We start from the raw sequence: 25,780 nt of genomic DNA, 5'->3' as shown, positions 1-25,780 counted from the left end.
CTCGCATAGCGAGGTTAATCCGTTCCGGATTAACCTTCGCTATGCTGAAGCATCGTTAAACGGTACAGAAAAGCCCATTAGAACGCATTAAACATGGTTTAATGCGTTCCAAATGGGCCAAATACTCACCGTTTAACGAAGCTTCGTAATGGCCGGCAGCCATTTTTGTGCCCTCGCCTCGCTTAACGAGGGCACGAAAACGCTGCGGGCGGCCATTTTAGGCCATTTCCCGGCTTCCGGTGGCCATTTTGGCCGCCGAACAGCTGATCGGCGGGGGTTGTTTTGCGAAGATCGGTAAGCGAAACGCTTACCGGTCTTCGCAAAGCGAATTTTTCCCTATGGGAAAAACGCTGTGCGATCGCATTAGCGATCCGAAAAAACGGATTGCTATGCGATTTAATCGTTATACGGTGCGCTCGTTAAGCGAGGCACCACTGTAAATGGAAAAAGACCATTCCTGTAGTCAAAAGAAAAGACTTGATAGATGAATGATAAAATTAGTAATAATGTATGAGAAACAAAAATAAAAAGGGACAAAAGTAGGATCAGAATCTCACATGCAACTTTTTAATGACTGGCACAAAGTGAGAAAGAAAGCCATAAGATCTAAGAAAACTCAAATGGAAATGTAAACATAGATTACAGATGCTGAAGGATCAAATAGAAAACAGATCAGGATACAAAAGAGACTCGAGAATGACAGATTCATTTGAAGTAACTTATGCTGAACAATCTACAATTTCAGAAACTGAAATGAAAGCTTTCAAAGCCAGGGGCGGGGGGGAACAGACCACCAGGAATAGATGGGAATCAACAGCACTATTCTAAGCTATTGAAGCTGAATCTATCAAAACCCTAACAAGAATATGGCAACAAATATGGAAAACAATAGTCCACGGACTGGACATGTACATTCCAATCCCAAAGAAAGGAGAAGCCAAAAAGTGAGGCAACTATAGGACCATTGCATTAATCTCCCATGCAATCAAAATGATGCTAAAAATTGTGACATCATGTGGCATCAAGTCAATTCTGTCTTATACCAACTCTTTTCAGGGGTTTCTAGGTAGAGAGTACTCAGAAGTGGCTTAACATTCCCTTCTTCTGGGGGCAGCCTGGGACTGTGCAGCTTGCCCAATGCCTACACAGGATGGCTCTTCTGGAATGAACAGTGGGGAATTGAACTCCCACCCTCTGGCTCTGCAAGCTGCAGTTCAGAAGAATGCCCTCTTGAAGGGAATGATAAATCTAGGTATGATTACACTATACCTTGAAACCCTGGAAATGGTTTCCTTAAGTCAGAACTGACTTGATGGCATATGATTACATTACAGTATTATGATTCCTATCATATATGGAGCAGGAAATGCCAATAGTTCAAGGTGGGTTCAGACAAGGCACTCGAGATGAGATTGCAAATATCTGCTAGCTACTGGAGCACACCAAATGTTTTCAGATCATTAAACACAATGAATTGTTCTCTGTGCTAGTCTACAAAAATACATCTTCAAATCACAGGGGGCTCATGCCTCTTCTACAATGATTCCTTTTGATACAGGAGGAAGTCATTCCGGGATATCCACAAGGTCTCCTTACCAGATCTCGCCACAATGTTTCTCTGTGATTACAAGCTTAATTTAAGAGTTCAGTCTGATCTCCAGCTCTGCATGCAGTTGCTTGCTTTCTCAGGCTGTTTAACCAAGTACTTACATGTGATGTCTCCATAAAGGATCTGTTTGACTTCCTGCCTGCTCCTTTTCCATCATATATTTACTCTTGTCAGATAATTCCTCTTGTTAATCACTCCAAAGGTCCCAGCTGCCTTAAACCTCTCACACACTGTCCGAGTTGGAACAGCTTCATGAAGTGTTTTAAACCTTGCATTGTCTGTTGGGAATGATCCCAAAGAAATCTAAATCCAAAGGGAGCATATTCTCTAACTCTAGCAAGGGAATGTTGTTGCATGGGGAAAGTCTAACTCAAATGGCCATTAGGAACTACAGAAGAGGGATGAATTTTATATTTGAAACCTGGAGGTCCTGCTGTAGTTGTTGAGGTACCAAGGAGCCATAGTGCATCTGTCCACCATACCTGCTGTGAAAACCTCCTTAATGATTGTGTTTAGAAGGCTATAAAGAAGGAATGATAGATTAAAAGCTTTTTTGCATATTTCATTATCCTCTTCCCTTTCTCTCATAATTCAGTCACTAAATAGTACAAGCCAATTTCCCATTGCATCTAAGACTGCACTAGTGACATGTGCAAAGCCAGCTAACCTATTCAATACCTTTAGTATCTACGTTCTTTGGGGGTATTACCTCTATTTAGAAGTTCAGGATCATGAGTTTGAATTTGTCTCACGATCAGCATGTTTCTCCATAGTTTCTAAAACATATCACTATCACTTTCTTTATCATTTTTCCGCAAAAGACTTTCAGGAGCCAAAAAACCCAGCCAATTACAATTATGTCAGCATACTGTCCCTTTGATTCAGCGTGAAGGCAGGATATTTCATTCAGATATGGGACACTGAAAAAGTTAATACAAGAGTCAAATTTTATAGAAAAACAAGAGCATATAAAAGCATGCCAAAGAAATGGAGGAGCTTGGCCAGAAAATTTCAAGTATTTCTGTGACAGAAAACCAGAGCATAGTCTTACATTATTGTTTAATAAAGTAGATACCAACCTTTTTCAAGTCACAGCCCCCTTTAATAAAAGCTGATGTGGCCTGAATCTAAATGTTCTACATGACAGGCACAAACAATTTACCTAAAGATTTAAATCTTCACTTACTTCATTCTTCTAGGTGACAACACAACATTCCAAAAATTTTGTCCCCGCTGGAATTTTTGTTCATTTTCTTGCATTTGGGACTTTTTTGGGGGGACCCACTAAAAAGTCTTTTGCAGCAGAAGCTTCAGATTTAAATATTTTTACACCTTGCCAACAAAAGTCCGAATAATCAAAGCTATGGTTTTTCCTGTAGTGTTGTATGGAAGTGAGAGCTGGACCATAAAGAAAGCTGACCGCCGAAGAATTGATGCCTTTGAATTGTGGTGCTGGAGGAGACTCTTGAGAGTTCCCTGGACTGCAAAGAGAACAAACCTATCAATTCTAAAGGAAATCAACCCCGAGTGCTCATTGAAAGGACAGATCCTGAAGCTGAGGCTCCAGTACTTTGGCCATCTCAGGAGAAGAGAAGACTCCTTGGAAAAGTCTTTGATATTGGGAAAGTGTGAAGGCAAGAGGAGAAGGGGACGACCGAGGATGAGATGGTTGGACAGTGTCATCGAAGCAACCAACATGAATTTGACACAACTCCGGGAGGCGGTGGAGGATAGGAGGGCCTGGCGTGCTCTGGTCCATGGGGTCACGAAGAGTCGGACACGACTAAACGACTGAACAAACAAACACAAAATAAAAGGATTTTGTGCAAAAAACATTATTTGGTAAGAATGGTGATGCTTATGGAAAAAAGCTCTTAAATTGTGCTGAAATAGTAATATTTGCAAGTAAATGTTCTTAGTTTGGAATGTTAACAAATTCACTAGGCACTGCAATTATACTAAAGAATACACACCAATCAACACCTCACAGTTTAATACTTTTAATATTTCTGGCTATAAGCCCTCATTGTGAGAAACTCAACTACTGAACTGTGAACTTTTTGAACTATGTTTTCAGTAAGTTGACAAAAACCATCTGCTGCTAATTGAGGGAGCAGAGCAAACTCGGGGATTAAGACAACCCTGGTACAAGGATCCACTGGAGCAAGCTGATTCCACACCTGTCCACTAGTGATGGAAGACCCACTAAGTGTACTCTAAGTAAAAGCATTCCATTCTTCACAATAAGTGATAAAGACCATATATCTAGGGGGAAACAAAGAAGCATCAGCTAGCAACCTGCCCAAAAATAATATAAAAAGAGGGGTCCGGGCAACCATAATTTGTCTACTGAGACTAAAAGGCTTTTGGAACCAACTACTTTCTTTGGAACTTGGATGATGCAAATAAAGAATTCTTCTCTCTTTGGTGAGTATGTGTGTGGTGTGAATGTGTTGAATGCATGAAACCCCTTTTGTTAGAATTGTAATCAATAAGTAATAAAGTACTGTATATTCATTTTGCATTTATTAATGTGTCTTGTGAGGTCCTTTGCTGTTTAATATATATATGGTATCGTTCTTCTTGGGATACAAAAGATCTAGTACTGTAGTCACCTTTTTGTGACATACTGCATACTGTTGGGAACAATGTTATTGTATTTAATACTGTAGTGCACATATACTTTACATTGCTCCAGAACATGGTTTTCCTCTCCTAATAAGGCAATATACAGTTATTTTATAATATACTACATCTATTTGGATGTACGTAGTACAAAAATAATCTCAGAGGCATGTATACACTTAGTAGTAAACATCAGTGGACTCAGTAAGGATTACTGTTGAACAGAAAAAACAGACAATACAGAACAGCAATGACAACACCTATCAGAGTGTACTATCCTTTAAGTATATACTCAGTCCTTACCAAAATTAATTTAGGCTCAAACAAATTCAACTCTCCTGTCTTTTTCTCGACTGTTTCTCTGTTTACAGCCTCAAAAATCTGTCTTATAGAAGTCTCCCAGTTCTCTGAAGCTAAGATGAGGAGGGAATGGGATTTTCAGGAAGAGGAGGAATCTATTCTGCTGCTGGTTGTCATTCTGTCACTAGGCCCTAAACAAGAACAGAACTCTGCTCAAATGCTTTTGTATACCCTGTTTCCCCGAAAATAAGCCCTAACCTGAAAATAAGCCCTAGTATGAATTTTCAGGATGCTCGTAATATAAGCCCTACCCCCAAAATAAGCTCTAGTTAAGTGAAACCCTGCCCTACATCATTGTGCAGCATTACACATGACGATACTTCAGATCAGTCAAATGAATTTGGTAAAATATTATCCTTTCTCAAGTGAAATGTTGGCTTCTCTTCATTATGGGAATTCCTATTAATCTTTTCAAAATCTTTCAAAAGCTATTTAACTTATCTCCCAAGGCTGAAACATAATAAATCCTTGGTTAACAGCATTTTAAAAGACTGTCAGAACAATTCTCTGATGTTGTTAACAACGCCACAATCCAAGCAAACTGGTTTTATTATGTTCAATGAAATAATAAATAAGCAGCGGCACCTTATTACAAAATGTATAGTTTACCTAAGAAATATTTTGCTGCAAATTCAAGAATTACAGGAGGAAGAAGCCTCTTGAATCAGCTTATGGGCTACAATTAATTCAACAACTGCAAACTCAAGATTAAAGAGAGACTGATTTTTCTGCCAGGCTTGACAAAGTAATTTTTCAGTTTGTTGGAATAAGTAAATTTTAACTTTTTAAGAAGTACATTCTTTGTTCATGTACAAGAGGAACAACGAATTATATCTGCATTTATATAAAATAATAATAAAAAAATTAAAACAAAACAATTCCTACTTCTGTCCCAAGGCTCCCATGTAATTTCTTTCATCATGTGGAAGGTGTGGGAGATACAGAATGAGAAAAGGAAATCTTAAATTACTGAAAGTCGTCACTGCTGATAATATCATCCCAACTGTGATGATGTTCAGTAACTAAAAACTTTCTCCTTTTGTCCCGTGGTTTCCACAGCTTCCAGATGATGGAAAAGATTACACTGATGTAGGAAGAATTTTTATTTCCAAAACCTGCTACATGCTTCTGACATCATCATTCTTCCGCAGCTGTAGTTACACCAAGAGGATTTCAGCCACTGTGTGGAAAATATCTTCTGCAATAATTTCTTAGATACTTTAAATCAGGGGTTTTAAACTCAATTTACCTGGGGGCCGCTAGAGGCAGTGTCTGGGTGAGGCTGGGCCGCATCAGATTTTCCGCCAAGCGGAGCAAGAGCCCGAGGAAGCCGCCCAGGAGTTACCTTAGCTGATAGACAGGTGGGCTGGCTGGCAGGCTGCAGTTCTGGATGGAGGGTGCAAGAGGTGCTCTCTTGAGAGAGCGCCGGTGAGCGAGTCAAGGCTTTTTTTTACTCTTGACAGCAGAGGATGTGTGGGCACTTTGGGGGGGCAGGCAAGGCGAGGGCCACAAACTATCATCTGGGGGGCCGCAAATGGCCCCCGGGCTGCATGTTTGAGACCCCTGCTTTAAATAAACAAATACAACTGCAATCAGTAGATGCTTACATTATTGGATGCTTTATGAAAACAAAGTATTTTTTCCAACTTTGTTGCCTCAGGTTAAACTGCCTAAGTAGTGTCTTCAGCACTATATTCATAGATTATAACAAAACAGATGGCGTTCCTTGGAAAATCATTTAACAATAAGCAATATGCAATAAGCAAACTGGTGGAATTCATCACAAAACAAAGAGAGATAGCTGCTTTCAATGATAGTCAACAGTTCCTTTACTCAATGCCTCTATATACATTTTCAACAATATCAGTCCCAATGCTCATGCAAACTAAAATATTTTGGGGAGTTTTCTAACATCAGAGTCATGATAATCAGAACAGTGTTTAAGCAATGAGAAACAGATGCATTAAATGTTCTTGCACTTTTTATGAATTAAGCTTATAAGAGTTTCTACTATTGATACCCTGGAACTGTCAGTAAACAACAAATGCTTTGATTCTTCTCCATGTTATCCTGAATAAGAAAAATTTCCTGTGGTAAGCCACAGAGAAACTCTTATTCAAAGACTGCACACAAGCTCACATAACTAGGGCAGTTAAATCACTTTGAAATAATCTACAATTTCATTTTCAAAAACATACCAATTCCTCTCTAGGGTCAGATTTGGGGGAAAAAATAGTTCCGCCAGTTTACAGTAGAAGCCAGTGGTGTGCAATTCTCATTGGCTGGCACCTGTGACATCACAATCCTGCAACAGAGCCAGTTTTAAACTTTTTAAGGCTATACAAAACCCACCAACCAATTTCAAGTAGCTGCAGAAAATTACTTCTGAAGCACTAAAGGTAGAAGGAAAGCTGAACAGGACCGACAGGTCACTCAGCACTGAAATTGCTAGCACGTTTACCTGTCAATTGCATTATGAAAGATATAGGTTGGGTAACTGGGCACCATGCAGGGAAAAAGCTGCTATATATATGTGTGTGTGTGCAAAACATACCTTTCTTTCAGATTCAAAAGTCAGCATTTTTCCTTTTATATATACTCTTCAAATCAAAAAAACATTTCTACAACGAGTGGGCATTACCATTGGTATAAACAGTGGTGCCCCGCGAGACGATTGCCTCGCAGGATGAAAACCTCGCTGGACGATTGGGTCTGGCAAGGACTTTGGTGCCTCACAAGACAATTTTTCCTATGGCCCTGTTTCGCAAGATGAAACCGCTGGAGGCTTCTGAAAGTAGTGCTTTGCCTGCGGGGTGGGGGGTGGGCCTGCCCCTGCCAATTCAGGTTGAGTTCAGTGCTGAGAAACTGAGCTTCACAGTTCCAATTTGTACGGTCTATCAGTGCTTTGATTATGCCTCTTTTTTGCTGTGGGTGGTTGTTGGAGTTTTTGTGTAAGTACCTGTATGTGTGGGTGGGTTTTCTGTAGACCTTGTGTTCCAGTTGGAGGTCAGTTTTGCGTATGACCATCTGAATTGGGCCCTACAGGCAAATGGCTACTACAAAAATGAAACCACAAGAGCCATCAAACCAAGAAAACAACACCGAACTGAAGAAGAAAAACAGCCACCCACAAATAAAATATTTCTGCCATACATCAAAGGGGTCACGGGCCGCATGGGGAAACTTTTGAAAAAACACAACCTACAAACAGTATTCAAGCCCACCACAAAAATACAACAAATGTTACGGTCAGCAAAGGACAGAAGGGACTCCCTCACCACTGCAGGAGTATACTGGATACCTTGCAGTTGTGGCCAGGTATATACTGGAACCACAAAATGAAGCATCCACACCAGAATCAAAGAACATGAGAGACACTGCAGACTAAAACAACCAGAAAAATCTGCAGAGGCTGAACATGCCCTAAAACAAGCTGCACATGAAATTCTATTTCAAAATAACGAAATACTGGACAACACCAGCAATCACTACGTCAGACTGCACAGGGAAGCCATTGAAATCCACAAGCACCAACAGAACTTCAACAAAAAAAGAGGAAAGTTTAAAACTCAACAAAACTTGGCTCCCAGCTCTCAAAAATACAGTGTGCAAAAAGTCAACGAACTCTACCCAGCCACAAGGACCGGGGATCACTACACACAAAAGACCAGCTAATGACACCCATCAATCACAGTGACAGATAATCTCTCCTCTTTATCACAACAATACACCCACAAGATACACTAATTACCCATCTCCAGAAAAGGACAAAAGCCTATCTCACAGCCAAAAAATACTCCACTCCCAAGCCAACTACACCAGAACACAAGAGTGCTGTCCTCTGAAGATGCCAGCCACAGAGACTGGCGAAACATTAGGAAAAACAACCTTCAGAACACGGCCAAAAGCCCGAAAAACCCACACCAACCGTTAGATCCTGGCTGTGAAAGCCTTCGTGAATACAGGAGATTGCAGTCTTTGAGATAGATTGGACCCAAGCTTTATAGGCTAAAACCAACAGTTCAAAATGTGTCCAGAAACAGACTGGCAGCCAGTGTAGCCGCTGTAACAGGGATGGTGGTATTATCTGATCCCAGTACTCAGCCTCAGTTAACAACATGGCTGTAGCATTTTGGACTCACTGAAGTTTCTGAACACTTTCCAAAAGCAGCCTTACACAGAGTGTGTTACAGTAATCCAGCTGGGATGTGCGTAGCTATGGCATGTGTCGCCATGGCCAAATAAGACCTCTCCAGAAATGGACACAGCTGGCGCACTAAGCTACGCAGATTATTGTCCCGCTGCTACTTTTCATAGCAACTGTCAAGTCCTAAACAAGGGTTCCATGTTTGATGAGTGTCCCCTTCAATGCGGTATGAAGCTGATGACAACTGAACTCAACCTGCTTTCACATTAAGAACAGTACTTGTCACGAAAGCTTAACAAAAGCTTAACAAAATGTTAAAAACAAATTCCTATACCTCTTGGGGCAGGAACTATGGAAAGCACAAGTGGTTATTATCCCAAGATGTATAAACCCCAATCCTAAACATTTTTACCTAAAAGTAATAGATTATATGATTTTATGTTGACTCTGTGCTTTATTAATAAGTATAGTAGTGCCCCGCATGACGATAATTTGTTCCAGGAAAATTGCTGTTAAGTGAAATCGTCATCATGTGAATAACAATTCCCCATTGGAATGCACTGAAACCCATTTAATGCGTTCCAATGCGGAAATTACCTCGTTGTCCAGCGAAGACTGCCCATAGGGGAAGCCATTTTCTGAGTGCCGATCAGCTGTTAAAATGGCTGCCTTGCAAAGCATGGGTCCGGAAAACACAGGGCAGCCATTTTGCGGAGCCGGAAAAAATCGTTGTTTTGCGAACAAACGGTTCACGAAGCAAGGACCTAATCAGCGTCAAACGAAAATCCCCCGTAGGAAACATCATTTTGTGATCGCTATAGCGATCGAAAAAAGTAATCATCATGCGATTTCGTCGTTCTGTGGGGTTGTCGTCATGCGGGGCACCGCTGTATACTTAGGGGGTTAACCTAAAGTATTCCAGACAGACAGAGAGAGAGATAGATTTAAAAGCATATAAATGAAGCCACCAAGAAGTTTGGTAACTTAAAGAGAAATATGTAGTATTGAAACTATAATGCAGGAAGCAAGAAAAATATATTGTGGAAATAAGATGAAATGAAACAAAATTGTTGTTTTAATAAGATAAGCTTAGTCTCCAAGGTAGGAGAAAATTTCCAAGGAGAAGGCAGTTGTGTTAGTCTGTTACAGAAGGCTTCTGGGAGTTGTAGTCCAAGAACATCTGGGTTACTCAAGGTTGGGAATCATCACCTCAGATTAGTAATATGTATGATTATTATTACCAGTATTTCCTATTTATATATTTCTTATATAAATATGAAGCTATTTTAAAGAACAGAGTAGAGCTGGCCAAGCATTAGGGATATGCATAGCAAAATCTTTCATTTTTCTTTCATTTCAGGTTCCTGGGGGGTGCCTCTTTCCTTTTATGTCTTTTGTGTACTGGTCTTTTTGCTAACCAGAGAAGGAACCACCTCTTTTGGGCTCTTTTATTTAGTTTCTGGCACTTCTATCCTTACAAATGACTTTTTAAAAAAAGGCAAGGGAAGGCAGGCAACAGAGAATCAAATTGGGAAAGCCATAAAGAATCCTTAAAAACTTCTAAGAACCATAGAGGCAGGACTACAGAGAATCAATCCAAAACGCTAAGGGACTCTTTACTCCAAAAAGCAGGCAACATTACATGAGAAAGAAAAAATAGTCAGAAGACTTGCCAAAATATACACCTTTAACAGAATGCATGCACAATAAATTAGCCAAATAGCAATTTAAAAAAGAATCAATCTAACATGAAAAGCACTCACCCACATATAGGAAAAAAGTAAAATAAAATGAAAACCATGAAAAAAACACATGCACACAGTTCCCTCTCCCAAAAACCAAGAAATGCAAGAAAATAAAGACCAAAAAAAATGCAATCAAATTCACCACCACCACCAAAACGACTAGAATATTAGGAGATTTCTTTCCCCCTATATCTTCTCTTCTGAGACCAGTAGTAAAGCATGAAGGAAAAAGCAGCAGAATTCAAGAGGGAGGGCACCAGGAATTAGTTGGCCAGCTCACAGTTTCCCACAAGAAGGACTACAGATTCAATATCCCCACTCCCTAATTCCTGGATATTCTGACTGGCTGCTGAAAGCAACCCTTGCAATGCTGTTGGATGAAAATTTTCTTGGATGATCTTTAAAAGGTAAAAGAAAGAAGAAACAGAAGAGCACAAAACTTTTCTGTACCTCTCTTTAATTTACATGAATTGTGTTTAAGAGGGTTTTTCAGAAACCAATGAAAGAACATAAAAACAAAGATATCTTCTTTTGTGTTTTTTAAATTCATACCAAATAACAGAAGTGTGCTGTACCCTATGTTATATGTATCTATGTGACAAACTTCACAAATTCATTCGGTTATCACCGAAGGTGTCTTTCTGCTAGCAGAACAGGCACTGCTGGAGGACTGAATTGCTGCCATCCTCTTACGTGTTCCTCAAATGTACTCTGGAAGATTTGAGGACATAATAGAACAGATAGCAGGAATGTGCAGGGGTCTTGAAGAGGAAAGACTAAAAGGGAAACTCAATGGCCTACAGAGAACAAAAAAGCTTACTCCAGTTAAAACTTTTTCATCTTTTTCACTACAACAGGCCACAAACTAACATACCTTGACCCTCTGGATAGGTCTAGAGTTGTGTGAGTGGATTTGTCTACTTCCTAAATCCAAAAATGCTATCAATATTACAAACCTTTAAATCAGGTCGGTGCAGATCAAAACCAGTTTTAAAAATCAGAAGTTAATATATAATTAACACACTGATTCTAACCACAGCAAACTATGGCAAGTACTGTACTGACCACAGCAAACTATGGCAAGTCCTTAAAGAAATGGGAGCGCCTGATCACCTTATCTACTTCCTGAGAAACCTATATGTGGGACAAGAAGCAACAGTTAGAACTGGATATGGAAACACTGATTGGTTTAAAATTGGGAAAGGAATACGACAAAGCTGTAAATTGTCCCCCGGCTTATTTAACTTATATGCAGAATACATCATGCGAAAGGCCGAACTGGAGGAATCCCAAACCGGAATTAAGATTGCAGGAAGAAATATCAACAACCTCCAATATGCAGATGATACCACTCTGATGGCAGAAAGTGAGGAGGAATTAAAGAACCTTGTAATGAGGGTGAAAGAGGAGAGTGCAAAAAATGGTCTGAAGCTCAACATCAAAAAAAAACCTAAGATCATGGCTACTGGTCCCATCACCTCCTGGCAAACAGAAGAGGAAAACCCGGAGGAAGTGACAGATTTTACTTTCTTGCGCTCCATGATCACTGCAGATGGTGACAGCAGCCACGAATTTAAAAGACACCTGCTTCTTGGGAGGAAAGCGATGACAAACCTCAACAGCATCTTAAAAAGCAGAGACATCACCTTGCCAACAAAAGTCTGCATAGTCAAAAAGCTATGGTTTTCTCTGTAGTGATGTACGGAAGTGAGAGCTGGACCATAAAGCTGACTGCCGAAGAATTGATGCTTTTGAATTGTGGTGTTAGAGGAGACTCTTGAGGGTCCCCTGGACTGCAAGGAGAACAAAGCTATCCATTCTAAAGGAAATTAAGCCTGAGTGCTCCCTGGAAGGACAGATCCTGAAGCTGAGGCTCCAATACTTTGGCCATCTCATGAGAAGAGAAGACTCCCTGGAAAAGATGCTGATGTTGGGAAAGTGTAAAGGCAGGAGGAGAAGGGGACGACAGAGGATGAGATGGTTGGACAGTGTCATCAAAGCGACCAACATGAATTTAACCCAACTCCGGGAGACAGTGGAAGACAGGAGGGCCTGGCGTGCTCTGGTCCATGGGGTCACGAAGAGTCAGACACGACTAAATGACTAAACAACAACAACACACTGATTGAGCCAAACAACAGAGTTTCCTAGCCTTGGTTACCCTACTAAAGCTAATGATAGCAGGTGTTAGATTAAATAATGGAGTCCAATGTCAGACTGCAAGGATACAACACATTACATTCTATTGCTTTATCATTAGCCATTTAAAAACATTCGTAATCGTAAAAAGCATGGCAAAAGTCTTACTGAGTACATATAGGTAGAACAACCTGTGAGGACAGAATCAAGTTTCTCAAACACATTTCAAGTTATCAAGTCACCAACTTCAATCATGTTTGTATACAAAATTCTATTACTGTTTCACAACACTATTTTTCTTCTTCAAAACTTTATTTTAGGTCTCACTTTTCCAAACCTGAACTATCTCTGGAAGCAAAAATGTTGAAACTGAGGTTTTCCAACATCAGCCACATCATGAGAAGGCAAGATTCTCTGGAAAAGTCAATAATGCTGGGAAAGGTTGAAGGCAGCAGGAAAAAAGGAATATCAAATAAGAGGATTGACTCCTAATGGAGACCACAGACTTGAGTTTGCAAGAGATGAGCAGGGCTGTTGAGAACAGGACATTTAGGAGATCAATTATTCATAGGACTGTTGTAAGTCGGAGGTGAATTGATGGCATGTAACAAACAACATTTTTTCAAGTCACTTTCAATAAAATAAGACAGATGTGAAGGTGGGAGACAAAACCATATTAAGAGCCTGCTAATCAAGAACAAGTATTTGGAGGCCTTGACTGTTAGTTTCATTGTATGCCAGCTGCTGAAGATAAAAACCTCTATCAACCGACTCCCCTTACTACTCCCTTCCATGAGAAAGCACAACAAAATCTGCTAAATCAGGGTAACAGACCAGTTTAAAAGCACTTACTAAAAGTCTGGCAATAAAACATGCTCTTCATATAAATCAGTGTTAACTGCCTGCATAAACAAGCTTGCAAAAATGGCTAGAATGTAACAAACAAGTTCATAGATAATACACTAATTCTGCCACATGTTGCTCTAAATTAAATAATATTTAGGCAAATGCAAAGTTCAAATAGGTTAATTCTATAAACCAGTATTTCCAAACTTACAACTCAGGAATTAAAAATCTTTACATTGCTATTTATTAAATAAGTAGTATCAAATTTCAATAAAAGCTATCCTCATACTCCCCAGTTAGATCTATGCAATTTTAGTTCTTAAACTATGTGTATAATCTACACACATGGTCCAGACTTTACATCTGAAAGTAAAGCTAAACAGCAATTAATTTTTCATGTCTACATTTCCAACAGAACTCCAGATGCCAGGGACAGTTTAATCTCTGATTTGCAACTCTCTTGCACTCAGGTCTTTTCCTGCCCATGATGTAAGCAAAAGTGAAGGAAAACAGCAAATTGTACACGTGAGAAAACCTAATTACACAGTTCATAGGTACTGACTTACACATCAACAACATTATATGTGATACTTAAGTGAAAAAAATCCAAAAACCATATGAATTACTAAAATAGTGACTTGACATATTCAGCAAGTAATCAGAAGATCCCAGTAAACAATACAATTTCCAGTGAAATTATCTGAAACAGATATACACTATAATAATAAATGAATATAAATATTTCAAGGTTATTACAGAATCGTGGAACATGTTTGCATCAGCAGTGTTCTCAGTGTTCTTCCAACTCTTGTGCAGATACAGTGAAAGTTCCTTACCCATGTGATTTCTGTTCTCCATTTGTCAAGCAGCAGCCCACCCAGAAGCACACTGAGCAACAGTATGGTTGAAGGCAGGAGTGTATCTGTTGCCTTTTTAACCCTTTACTTCAGCTGAAACAGCTATAATGCCATTCCACTATTGAGCGGTATTTACTTAAAATGACCCTTCAGTTCTGAAATTAGTATATTCTGAAAGAAAATGATACTACTAAAGTTTGTACATCTTTGTATAGGTAAAGGTAGTCTGAAAATGAAGCTCAGTAAGTCTATTGCAGCGAGAAAACAAAGACCCTGCACTTTAAAGACTAACATGTTTACCTGGCACATATTTGCATGGACCATATACTACTTTCTTGTTAATTTTATGTACATCAATTTATATTTCAAAGTGTTCTTTGTGGGATTTTTTCAAATATAATTAACAACAACAGCAGACCTATCTTTTTATACATCCATCTGGATACACTGCTAGTCTGAAAAGCTTGTGTCATCCTGTGAGGAGGAGACAGAGAAAGAAACCAAGAGTGAGCCGTCCCCTCAAGCATCTGCCATAGGACAGGAGATAGAACCAACAAGAGAGATAGTGTATGAGCAAGAAACAGAGCAGGAAACAGAGACACATGCCAGTGAGGAAAGTGGAGCTCGCGCGGTGAAATGGAAGCGAGGCGAAGGGGAGCGCGCGGCGGAAAAAGAGCAGTTAGGACGGTTAGAGAGGAGATAGGCAATGAAAGCGAAGGAGAGGAGAATGAGGAGAGACAACAGGGGAAGTGTGAACATCTTTCCAACTACTGAAGAAGGGATACTGTCAAGAGAGACAAAAAAATAACTGTGACTAAAGAATTAACCGAGGGAAGTGATGCTGAAGCCCAAGTCTTCTCTATACCTGTGAAGAGAGCCGCAGCAAGTGAGTTAGAAGAAGACGAAGGGTTAACCACACGAGAGAAAGTGAGACCTATTATTCCCGGTTTGAGTCCAGAAGAATGGACTGTCTTAGTGTATCCCAGGGGCCGGGGATGCGGGCAGATGGTACACCCAGTCGATCCCATGATGATGAAATAAGCTGCGAGAGAGGGAGATTGGGCTCGTCATCCGTGCTGTGGAACGCTGTGTGCGGTACGCAATGGATTCTGGAGGGCACCGACAGAGGAAGAGAAGAAAGCAAAAATATACTACTAAAAGATCTGAATAATGATAAATCTTTATTATGGTTTTAGGAGAGTTCTCCTCCCCAGTTATCTTTACAGAATTCTTTAGTGTTTAGTAAAGAAGAAACCAATAGTTGCGTTCATAATAAAACTTCTTTATTTAATAATTCTGAGTCATCATTTGTGTTGCCAGATGAGGAACAGAATAAGAATAATCCCGAACCTGCTTACAGTGGCGCCCAAAGCAGAGCTGTTCCGGTAACACAAACAGAAAATGATTGGAGTTTAAAACAAACAATCGCAAGACAGAATGATAAATTTATTAGATGAACAACAAAGTTTAATATTGTCTCAAATGGCTAAAAATCCTGAGAGGAAAGAGTCCAAAGATGAAAATGCTGGAAAGAGTCCTTGGGTGGCAGGTCCTGCTCCGATTAGATTACAGAAAATGACTACAGAAGATGACCCAGAAACTTATCTAAATACTTTTGAAAGAGTAGCTTTAGCTGCAGGTTGGCCGAAAGAACAATGGACTCTAATATTAACTCCTTGCCTCTCTGGAAACCTGCAAGAAATTGTAGATACGTTAGCACCCAATGATGCTCTACAGTATAATAAAGTAAAATCTACCATTTTACAAACCCTAAATTTAACAGAGGAAGTTTACCAGAAAAGATTTAGAAGCTTGAGACTTAAACCTGGTATTCACCCCCGAACGCTAGTGCAAAGAATGAAAGCTAATTTATTAAGGTGGATTAGACCTGAAGAAAAGAGTAAAGAACAGATACTATATGAACTTGTAATGGAACAGTTAATTACTATCTTAAATGCAAATATGAAATCCTGGCTACAGAGGAACCACCCATGTGATTTGGAAGCAGCTATCTGATTGGTGGAGGATTTTTGCATCACAGAAGAAGTGTCGCGCAAGAGTAGCTGGGCTAGTAATGAGAGGTCGAAGCAGAGAGACAAGATGGCGTCGGAAAACAGTTCGTCGTTGTCTCAAAAGCAAGGAATGCAAGGGAGAGAAGTGAAAGCCAAGGGTCCCAAGATTGGAGGGCAGAGACATAAGATCATGGAGGCATACCCCAATTGGAGAGAGCAGAGGGAGCTTAAAGGCTCCTGCTTCCGCTGCGGAGCCGAAGGACATCAAAGGAAAAATTGTCCCGGAGTCGACTGCTCTTGGGTTAAACAATGGAGCCAGGTGACTGAGGGGAAAAAGGAGCTTTAAAAAAGAATGGGAAATAACCGCCCTTGTTAATGGGCAGCCTAAGCTTGCTTTGATTGACTCAGGAAGCGGGAAAACTTTGGTCAGAGATTTGAAGGGGGTTGTAAGTGGGGAAGAACTGAAGTTCAGATGCATACATGGAGACGTGAAGGCTTACAAAACCACTTACACGACAATTCCGTTAAGGGAAGAAAATAAGGAAAAAACAGCTTTTGTCACTCCAAAAGGCCTTTATCATTTCTTAAAAATGCCTTTCGGATTGCATGGGGCTTTCAGAGGATGATGGACCAAGTGTTAGAACCAGTAAAAGAATTTGCCACTGCTTATATAGACGACATATTGATTTATAGTAAAAGGTTTGATGAACATGAAAAACATTTAAAAAGAGTACTGGAAGAATTAAGAAAGGCAAATTTGAAAGTTAGCCCCTCTAAGTGTAAAATTGCTAGACAAGGAATAAAATTCTTGGGATTCTTGATAGAAGATGGGAAGATCCACCCTATACCCGAAAAAGTAGATAAAATAGTGAAATGGACAACTCCAAGAAATAAGAAGGAAGTCCAACAATTTTTAGGGTTAGCTGGGTATTACAGGCAATTTATTCCTAATTACTCGGAGATAAAGGCGCCTTTAACAGATTTAACGAAAAAAAGGAATATCAAGTGGATTAGATGGGGTAGTTTAGAACAAAAAGCTTTTGAGAAAATTAAAAGTTTATTAAGCGAATTACCTCATCGGTATGCACCAGATTTCCAGTTACCATTCATAGTTCAAACAGATGCTTCGGATAGAGGAACTGGAGCAGTTCTGTCTCAAATGAAGGATCAGAAAGAATATCCTATTATGTACATTAGTAAAAAGTTAAGTGGTGGGACGTGGGACGTGATGGCGCTGCGGGCTAAACCACAGAAGCCTGTGCTGCAGGGTCAGAAGACCAAGCAATCATAAGATCAAATCCACGCAACGGAGTGAGCTCCCATCGCTTGTCCCAGTTCCTGCCAACCTAGCAGTTCGAAAGCATGTAAATGTGAGTAGATAAATAGGTACCACCTCAGTGGGAAGGTAACAGTGTTCCGTCTCTAGTCACGCGAGCCACGTGATCACAGAAACTGTCAACGGACAAACGCTGGCTCTACGCCTTGGAAACGGGGATGAGCACCGCCCCCTAGAGTCAAATACGACTGAACAAAAATTGTCAAAGGGAACCTTTACCTTTACCTAAGTGAGAGAGAGAGGCGTTATGCTACAATTGAGAAAGAAGCTTTAGCTGTAAAGTGGGCAATTCAGACATTCAAATATTATTTATTGGGAGAAACTTTTATTTTAATGACAGATCATGCCCCTTTGCAATGGTTAAACCGTATGAAAGATTCTAACGCAAGATTGACTAGGTGGTATTTAACCCTACAAACTTTTGCATTCCAGGTTCATTATAGGAAAGGGAAGAACCATATTAACGCAGATTATTTTTCTCGACAGGATATAGAAGAAAGTATAGTTGTCAAGAGGACGGCCCATTCAAGGGAGGGGACGTGTGAGGAGGAGACAGAGAAAGAAACCAAGAGTGAGCCGTCCCCTCAAGCATCTACCATAGGACAGGAGATAGAACCAACAAGAGAGATAGTGTATGAGCAAGAAACAGAGCAGGAAACAGACACGCGCCAGTGAAGAAAGTGGAACTCGCGCAGTGAAATGGAAAGGGGCTCGAGGCGAAGGGGAGTGCGCGGAGGAAAAAGAGCAGTTAGGACGGTTAGAGAGGAGAGAGGCAACAAAAGTGAAGAAAAGGAGAGTAAGGAGAGATGACAGGGAAAGTGTGAACATCATTCTAACTACTGAAGAAGGGATACTGTCAAGAGAGACAGAAAAAATAATTGTGACTAAAGAATTAACTGAGGGAAGTGATGCTGAAGCCCAAGTCTTCTCTATACCTATGAAGAGAGCTGCAGCAAGCGAGTTAGAAGACGAAGGGTTAACCACACGAGAGAAAGTGAGACCTATTATTCCCGGTTTGAGTCCAGAAGAATGGACTGTCTTAGTGTACCCCAGGGGCTGGGGACGCGGGCGGATGGTACACCCAGTTGATCCCATGATGATGAAATAAGCTGCGAGAGAGGGAGATTGGGCTCGTCATCTGTGCTGCGGAACGCTGTGTGTGGTACGCAACGGATTCTGGAGGGCACCGACAGAGGAAGAGAAGGAAGCAAAAATATACTACTAAAAGATCTGAATAATGATAAATCTTTATTATGGTTTTAGGAGAGTTCTCCTCCCCAGTTATCTTTACAGAATTCATTAGTGTTTAGTAAGGAAGAAACCAATAGTTGTGTTCATAATAAAACTTTTTTATTTAATAATTCTGAGTCATCATTTGTGTTGCCAGATGAGGAACAGAATAAGAATAATCCCGAACCTGCTTACACATCCTCACTCACACTAAGTCAGGAAGTTCTGTGCATCAGCCATAGTTTCTATTATAACCACCACACTCCAGATTCTGCTTTCAGCTCATGTTGAGACTCATTGGTTCTTTAGTATTCTATAATTCATGCTGAATCCAGTGAACATAAGCAGATGTACACTACTGGTTTGCAGAAGACGAGGGGCCATTATTTCCATGATTTTGTGGAAATATGTATTGCACAACTGATTAAAAGGAAAGACAATAGTTGGCGGAAACATTAAAGACATTCTAAGTGAGGGATTATCAAATGAAGGATTATCCTTAATTGCATATGATCTACAACAACAACAAATTCCTATCGCATACAGAAAGCTGAAGCAACCTATTTATTATTTTCTTTTCCTCTACTTCAGAATAGTTCTATGGTTAACAATACAATACATATAGGAAGCACATCTGCTAAAGGGTTCTGTTTCAGTTATTTATTTAGATACAAGGACTTACACAGCCTACATATTAACTACATCCACTGAAAATATTATCCAAGTCACTGCTAACTAGTTTTGTAATTAGGACCAGATTGTGTGAGGCACAACTGCTTCATCATTTACCAGTTCTTATACAGACCCAACTCATGCAACACAGAAGTAGCCTGTTCACAATTTTTATCAACCACCCGAAAAATGGGGAACACACAAATTAACATAATTAAAAGTAATTACCACGTAATTCTGTTTTAAGCAGTTTGTTTTATAATAATTATTACTAGAAGCCCACAAAACATTGATGGAAATGGTCTTATTGTGAGAGAGTTGGAGAAGACTGATATGACTCCACCTGGTAAAGGTTTCTGTGTCATTCATTCTTAAAAAGTATGGCATTAACTGCTTCTACTCCCAGCTTCTGTTTACTACAGGTATCTGGTATATGTGGGGTCTGTAAGCCTATCCTTTCCAGACTGTTACTATCGTGGATTACCTGAATTTATCTTCTTTATGTCAGTTGCTTTGAAGAAATTGTGTTCCATTTGCAAGGAACATACTCCCCCTGCACCTTATGTATGAACCTTGGGTTCCAAAGAAATACTTGTTTAGAGTTCATAAACAAAGTGAACTAATATGCATGATGAATGAGCCAGCAGACTGAGAGAGCCAGTTAAGGATTGTGTATGGATTTATAATAATTGTATTTTATTGTGGATTTAGATAGCATGACAGTGCACACTAGCTCACAACTCTCACTTGCAGTGGAAAAGCCTAAATGAGTTACAGAACTTTACCTTTGCTTTTTTTTAAATCATGCTGTCTGAACATATCAGAATTCTATTAAAAACCAAGGGTTCTCTGTTGAGATCATCGGGGATAAACAGGTCACCATGCTATCTTTTGAGGGGTTCAGACATCATTATGTAGTTTTTTTCATAGTCTGTTCAATCACTCCATTGCAGGTAGGAGTGATTGGGCAGTGTGCAATAGCAAGTTTCTTCAACAAGGAAGCCAGACTTACTGCAACATCTAAACACAAACACCACTGACCATTAAGCTGAATGCAAATAGCACATACAATTTTTTAAAAAGTACATAAACAAAATGAGACAGATATTTCTTCTTCTCTGTACCCACTTAGATTCATATCCAGAGGCTGGAAATTTAATGCTACATATTAGCTCCTACTTTAACTCTACATTGCAACTGTTATTTCTATTCAGCAACTAGAGCCATGTTTTTTTCTTTATGCACACCAATTAATAGCTGGAATTAGGAATGTTTAGGGGTACCTTCTTTTAAAGACATGTGACAATTTTGCTTCATGTTTACATTTTTTAAAAACTTCCATAGAATCAAATCATCAAATGTGCCAAAGTTGACAAATACCTTAAAACAGCATACACGTGGAATGGCATTTGTGTACCAAAATTGCCTGAAGAGACTCTGCTACATCTACTACAAGGTATGCCTCATTTGGTAACTGCACCTTTGTCAAATACAAACCTACATACGAATGAACTCATATTAGTGGGCAATCCAAGGAGTAAGTGAAGGAATCTGGTTCAAGAAAACTGTACTTGGGGAAGGGATAAAAGCATCCAGTCCCATTAACAAAGGCCTTTCTAGGTCTTCATCATCAATGTTTTTAAAGAGAAAAATATAGGGAAAGATCCTTTCACTGTTTTTAGTCTATCTCTATAACACTCTCTTTATGGATGTTTACCAGTGTGTCAGTCTAGGCATTAATGAAATACATTAAGCATAATTTTAATTACCATGTAGAGCTCAAATAATTGAGATTCCTGATCATGCAGGCAACCTTAAAAGTGATGATATTTGCTCAGTGGAAGATAATGAGGTGTTCTCTTTAGACTTTAATGTATTAAAAATGGAAGCCAAAGAAACATTTAAAAATACTGTAGTTTTAGAAGAGGTAGCTGTGTTAGTCTGTACTAGCATGCTATTGTACACTGAGTCTTGGCTATATTGAGAAATTACCAACATTTTATATCCGATAATGTCCTAAGAATCATCAGCTTATATTAAGTCCACTGACATGGGTTCTAGACATATATTTTTTATCTCAGCTGTCTCTTTCTGGATTCTTGTTCTTCCTCAGAATGGCAACTCTAGGGACTCAATATAAGACATCTCAATGGACTCAATATAAGCTAAGGATTCTTAGGACATTACCAAATGTCCCATCTGCTGTAATTCCCAACTACGGTGGTGCCCCGCATGACGCCGATAATCCGTTCCAGGAAAATTGCTGTACAGTGAAATCGTCGTCATGCGGGAAAATCCCCATTGGAATGCATTGAAAACTGGTTAATGTGTTCCAACAGGGAAATACCTTGTCATCCAGTGAAGATCGCCCATAGAAAACCGCCGATCAGCTGTTTAAAACCCCTGTCCTGCGAAGCTTGTCCGGAAAACACCCATTTTGCGAAGGGAAGCCAGCCATTTTGTGAAGGGAAGCCATTTTGCGGAGCTGGAATCGAACAAACGGTTCGCGAAGCAAGGACCTAATCATCGTAAAGCGGATTTCCCCAATAGGAACCATTGTTTTGCGATCACTATAGCGATTGCAAAAAAGTCGTCATACTGCGGTTTTGTCGTACTGCGGGGCACCACTGTATATTTCCTTACTAATTACCCAATGCTACCTCACAAATCTAATCAGAGATTATGATACTCATTATGGATGTTGTCCCTCTGTTATCTACAGCCTGGGATTATTTAATTTACCAATCATTGTCACTGTTTACTGAAAATGCTTCCTGGATGGGGAAATGAATATCAAGAGGAGTCTGAATAGTCACTGCCAGGTGTCAAATGCCACATCATCAACTACTTGTGCCCAGGAAACAATCAATCTCTTTGTTTCAGGGCCATGTATAAGTATTTGCCATGCAATCCCATTCTCATGTCTGAAGAAGTGGACTTGTTCACAAAAGTTCATATTAAAATATAACAGTCTTTAAGGTGCTTTTCTCTTTTTTTTCTCTCTTTTTGTTTTGTTTTTGCCTGATATGAAAAAATATTTTCATTCTAATTTGTGATTTCTCCCTAAATTCTCCACATATTCAGATACTGAAGACATCTGTTCAAATTTCCCATAACAATGCCACACATTAAACAATGACAGAATAATGTAGAGGAAACATAGTTTCATGCTGTCAAATTGAAACCGACTTATAAGCATACTTTCAAGATAAGTGAGATATTTAAGGAGTGTTTTTACCAGTTCCAATATCCCAGTGAATTTCCATGGCCAAGTGGGGATTTGAACCCTGGCGTCCAGAGTCCTAGTCAGTCACTCTATCCACTACACCAAACTGGATACCCTATGGGGAAACATAAGGCATATAAAAATGTAGCCTTTATTGCTTTTTCCCAACGACACCACTCAGTTCTTTCTTTTTGCCTTTGCTGTATGAAGTTTTTCTTCCAAAATACTCTAGGACATATCTGGTCGTTCAATTCTAGGTTTTTTAAAATAGCACACATGCTTTTGTGAAGCTGCAAAACCAAACTGAAATGCAGTACATTGAATCTGTATAAATATTATCCAGAACAACACTAAATAATATTTAACAGAATAAAATATATTTCTTTTAAAATTACTCTGTGTAAGTTAAGTTATGTAAGATCCTCAAGTATGCTGTATTCCTGAAGTTTGTTGTAATTTTTTTACAGATAAAAACAAATCGACTTTGCACCATGATTTTTCCTGTAAGAACTTAGTCAAATCTAATAAACAACTAGTACCATTTTGCTGGTATCATTCCACAAAAGATGGAGTGAAAATTTCCTACTTCCACTTCACTTTTATTTTTTTAAATTAATTTGGAAAGGGGGAGATTTAATAGATATTACACAGCCCATCTGATGTAGCATGTACTCAATCCAGTTAATTTGTTGTTCTTGTTACATGTCATCAAGTCACCTTTGCTTTATGGTGACCTTATCAATGTGACCTCCAAAATGTCCTATTGGTAACAGCTTTTCTAAATTTAAGGCCATGGTTCCTTTATGGAGTCAATCCAGCTCACGTCTTCTTTTCTGCCTGCCTTTTCCCTATTAATTATCTGTATATAATGTGCATTCTGACTTCTTAAAACTCTCTGGCAGTTTCACACAAATTTGTTTTACACAGACAAAATACTTCTGTTTCCTCACACTAAAATTTATTTTATGTGACTAAAGAAAAGCAGCAGGATTTTCAAATTGTAGGGGGGAAAGAACCAGAAATGCCTGACATTCAAATTAAGAATAGTCTCATTATTCCATCAGTTGTGGAGGGGGAAATGTGAAAACTTTAAATGATAGTGCTTTACTTCCTCTTCTATAAAGATCAAAGACTCAACATATTCTGAAACAAGAAAAACCTCAACAGTGAAAACTTAACAGATGCAGGTAACTGCAACAGCAGCTCACAAGATGTGTTCACTACAAGATCATACTTATCCAGCAAAACAACTGATCAACATATCAGAGAAGAAGCTTCATCTGTTTTCACATAGGATGAATCATTTGACAAAAATGTGTTTCAAATCACATAGTAACTTTCTTGAGGTAATTTATTCAACTAAATTATAAAACAATACAAACCACTAAATTAGCAGCACTACATCAAAATCATTTTCTTCATAATTTCCTATTTTTTTGATAAAATGTGAAGGTCATACAAAAAATACTGACTTCAGCAGTATGGTTACGGTATGACAAACAACATTTACAAGTTAGTTATTGGAAAAGCTAGATCTATCCTGTATCATCTGCATTAACTTCAGAGAGATAGTAGTTGTAGTGTATGGTTTCATCTCTGGAATAACTTGTCCAGCACAGCTGCGCAATGTAGACACACTAATAAGAGCAACAAGTTGAAAAGAATTTTGGTGCAACGCCGCTTATAAAACTAATCTTATACTAATGTATTCAGTGATAATAAGGATGCAAACCACAGTACAGTATCTCAAAAAATAAGTTAAAACCACAGCACATGAAATGAACCACCTAAGCATCTTACTCCAAGCAAACAAAGAACAGTATGCAGTTTAGTAACAATAACATTCACTGACTTATGACCTCCCTCACTTTCTTAATTCATATATACATATCCCATGCTAGCATGCCCAACAGCCTAGTACGTATTCCTCTTTAGAACCACTGATTGTCTGGATAACTCGGAGTTACTCCTAAGTCTCCGCTGCTTTTTATTAAGGCCCCCCTCCTTTCCTAGCTACCAAAGTGCAGAGCGAGACAAGATCTCTTTCCACTGCCTCCCTCCAGGGTTGCACAATTTTAATTTCTAATATGGTCCCAGTTCAGTGCCCACCCCCCTTTGTTTATGTCTGAGCCCTCAGATTCGGTCGTTCAACTAACACTTCCCTGTACTCCCAGCTTTTAGACTGCAGACGAAGCCCCCCCGTCTGTTTCTCCAAGTGGTGTCTGCCTTCAGCCTTTGCTGGCTGATGCCACAGGCGGCAGATCCTGTCATAACTATCTTTTCTGCCTTCCACTCGATGTGGTTTCGGTGCCCTTTCCTGCGCTCACGCAGTGCAAGGGTTCCGACGACCCTTCCCCCGACCAGAGAGAGAGGCATCTGCTCCCCTCCACTCCAGTGCGAGTCGCCTTCCACTACGCTCAGCGTGAGGCTGGAGAAGATTATTCTTCAAGCCTCCTACTCTTGAGGGGGTCAAGACCTCTTCCCCTCAGGCCAGACGGGCAGACAGAATTCCCTCCAAATCAAAAGGTAGGACTCAAATCACTACAACTCCCACCCACCCCCACTCTCCATTTGGATTTTGAGCCCCAAAGGGGTGGAGCCCCGTCAACCCTCCCACCCCAATTCGGGGGTCAAGCCCCCCCTTTGCCTTCAGCCTCCCCGGGCTATGTGAGGACCCCTCTCTGTCCAAGAAATGGGACTCTTAATTACCCTCATGTACGGTTTAAGCCCCAAGGGGGTAAAGCCCCCTCCTCCCCCCGGTCCCTTTATTTACCGCCATCATCAGCACGCGCGAGCTGTCACCAAGCGCGAGACACCCCAACCGGTGCCTGACACGCCCCCCCAGCACGCCATTGGCTGGCAACTTCGCTCCGCCCCGCACTGTCTTTGGTTGAACCGCACGCCACACATCCTTTCTTTTCCACCCCTAGCGAGGGATGCCTTACGACTACTCGCTATCCAACGGTGCTGTTTACG

The 25,780-nt window shown here is 39.9% G+C and overlaps 1 protein-coding gene across 3 annotated transcripts in view; it reads right to left on the bottom strand.

Moving 5' to 3' along the window:
* USP49 (ubiquitin specific peptidase 49) overlaps window positions 1-25,768 on the bottom strand; it is a 56,480-nt gene extending 30,712 nt beyond the window's left edge. The window contains exons 1-2 of one of the 3 annotated variants that reach the window (XM_072997363.2): window positions 25,578-25,768; window positions 22,817-22,919 (exon numbers count right to left, since the gene is read on the bottom strand). The gene's annotated coding sequence lies outside the window, so the exon portion shown is untranslated. Of the gene's footprint in view, window positions 1-22,816 lie in introns of all 3 variants that reach the window. The other 2 variants (XM_072997362.2, XM_072997364.2) reach the window with 2 other exon arrangements.
* Between the last annotated feature and the right edge of the window lie 12 nt (window positions 25,769-25,780).

This window comes from Pogona vitticeps, chromosome 4 (assembly GCF_051106095.1).
Source record: "Pogona vitticeps strain Pit_001003342236 chromosome 4, PviZW2.1, whole genome shotgun sequence".
Taxonomy (NCBI): Eukaryota; Metazoa; Chordata; class Lepidosauria; order Squamata; family Agamidae; genus Pogona; species Pogona vitticeps.
This window is presented reverse-complemented; position numbering and strand designations above follow the sequence as displayed.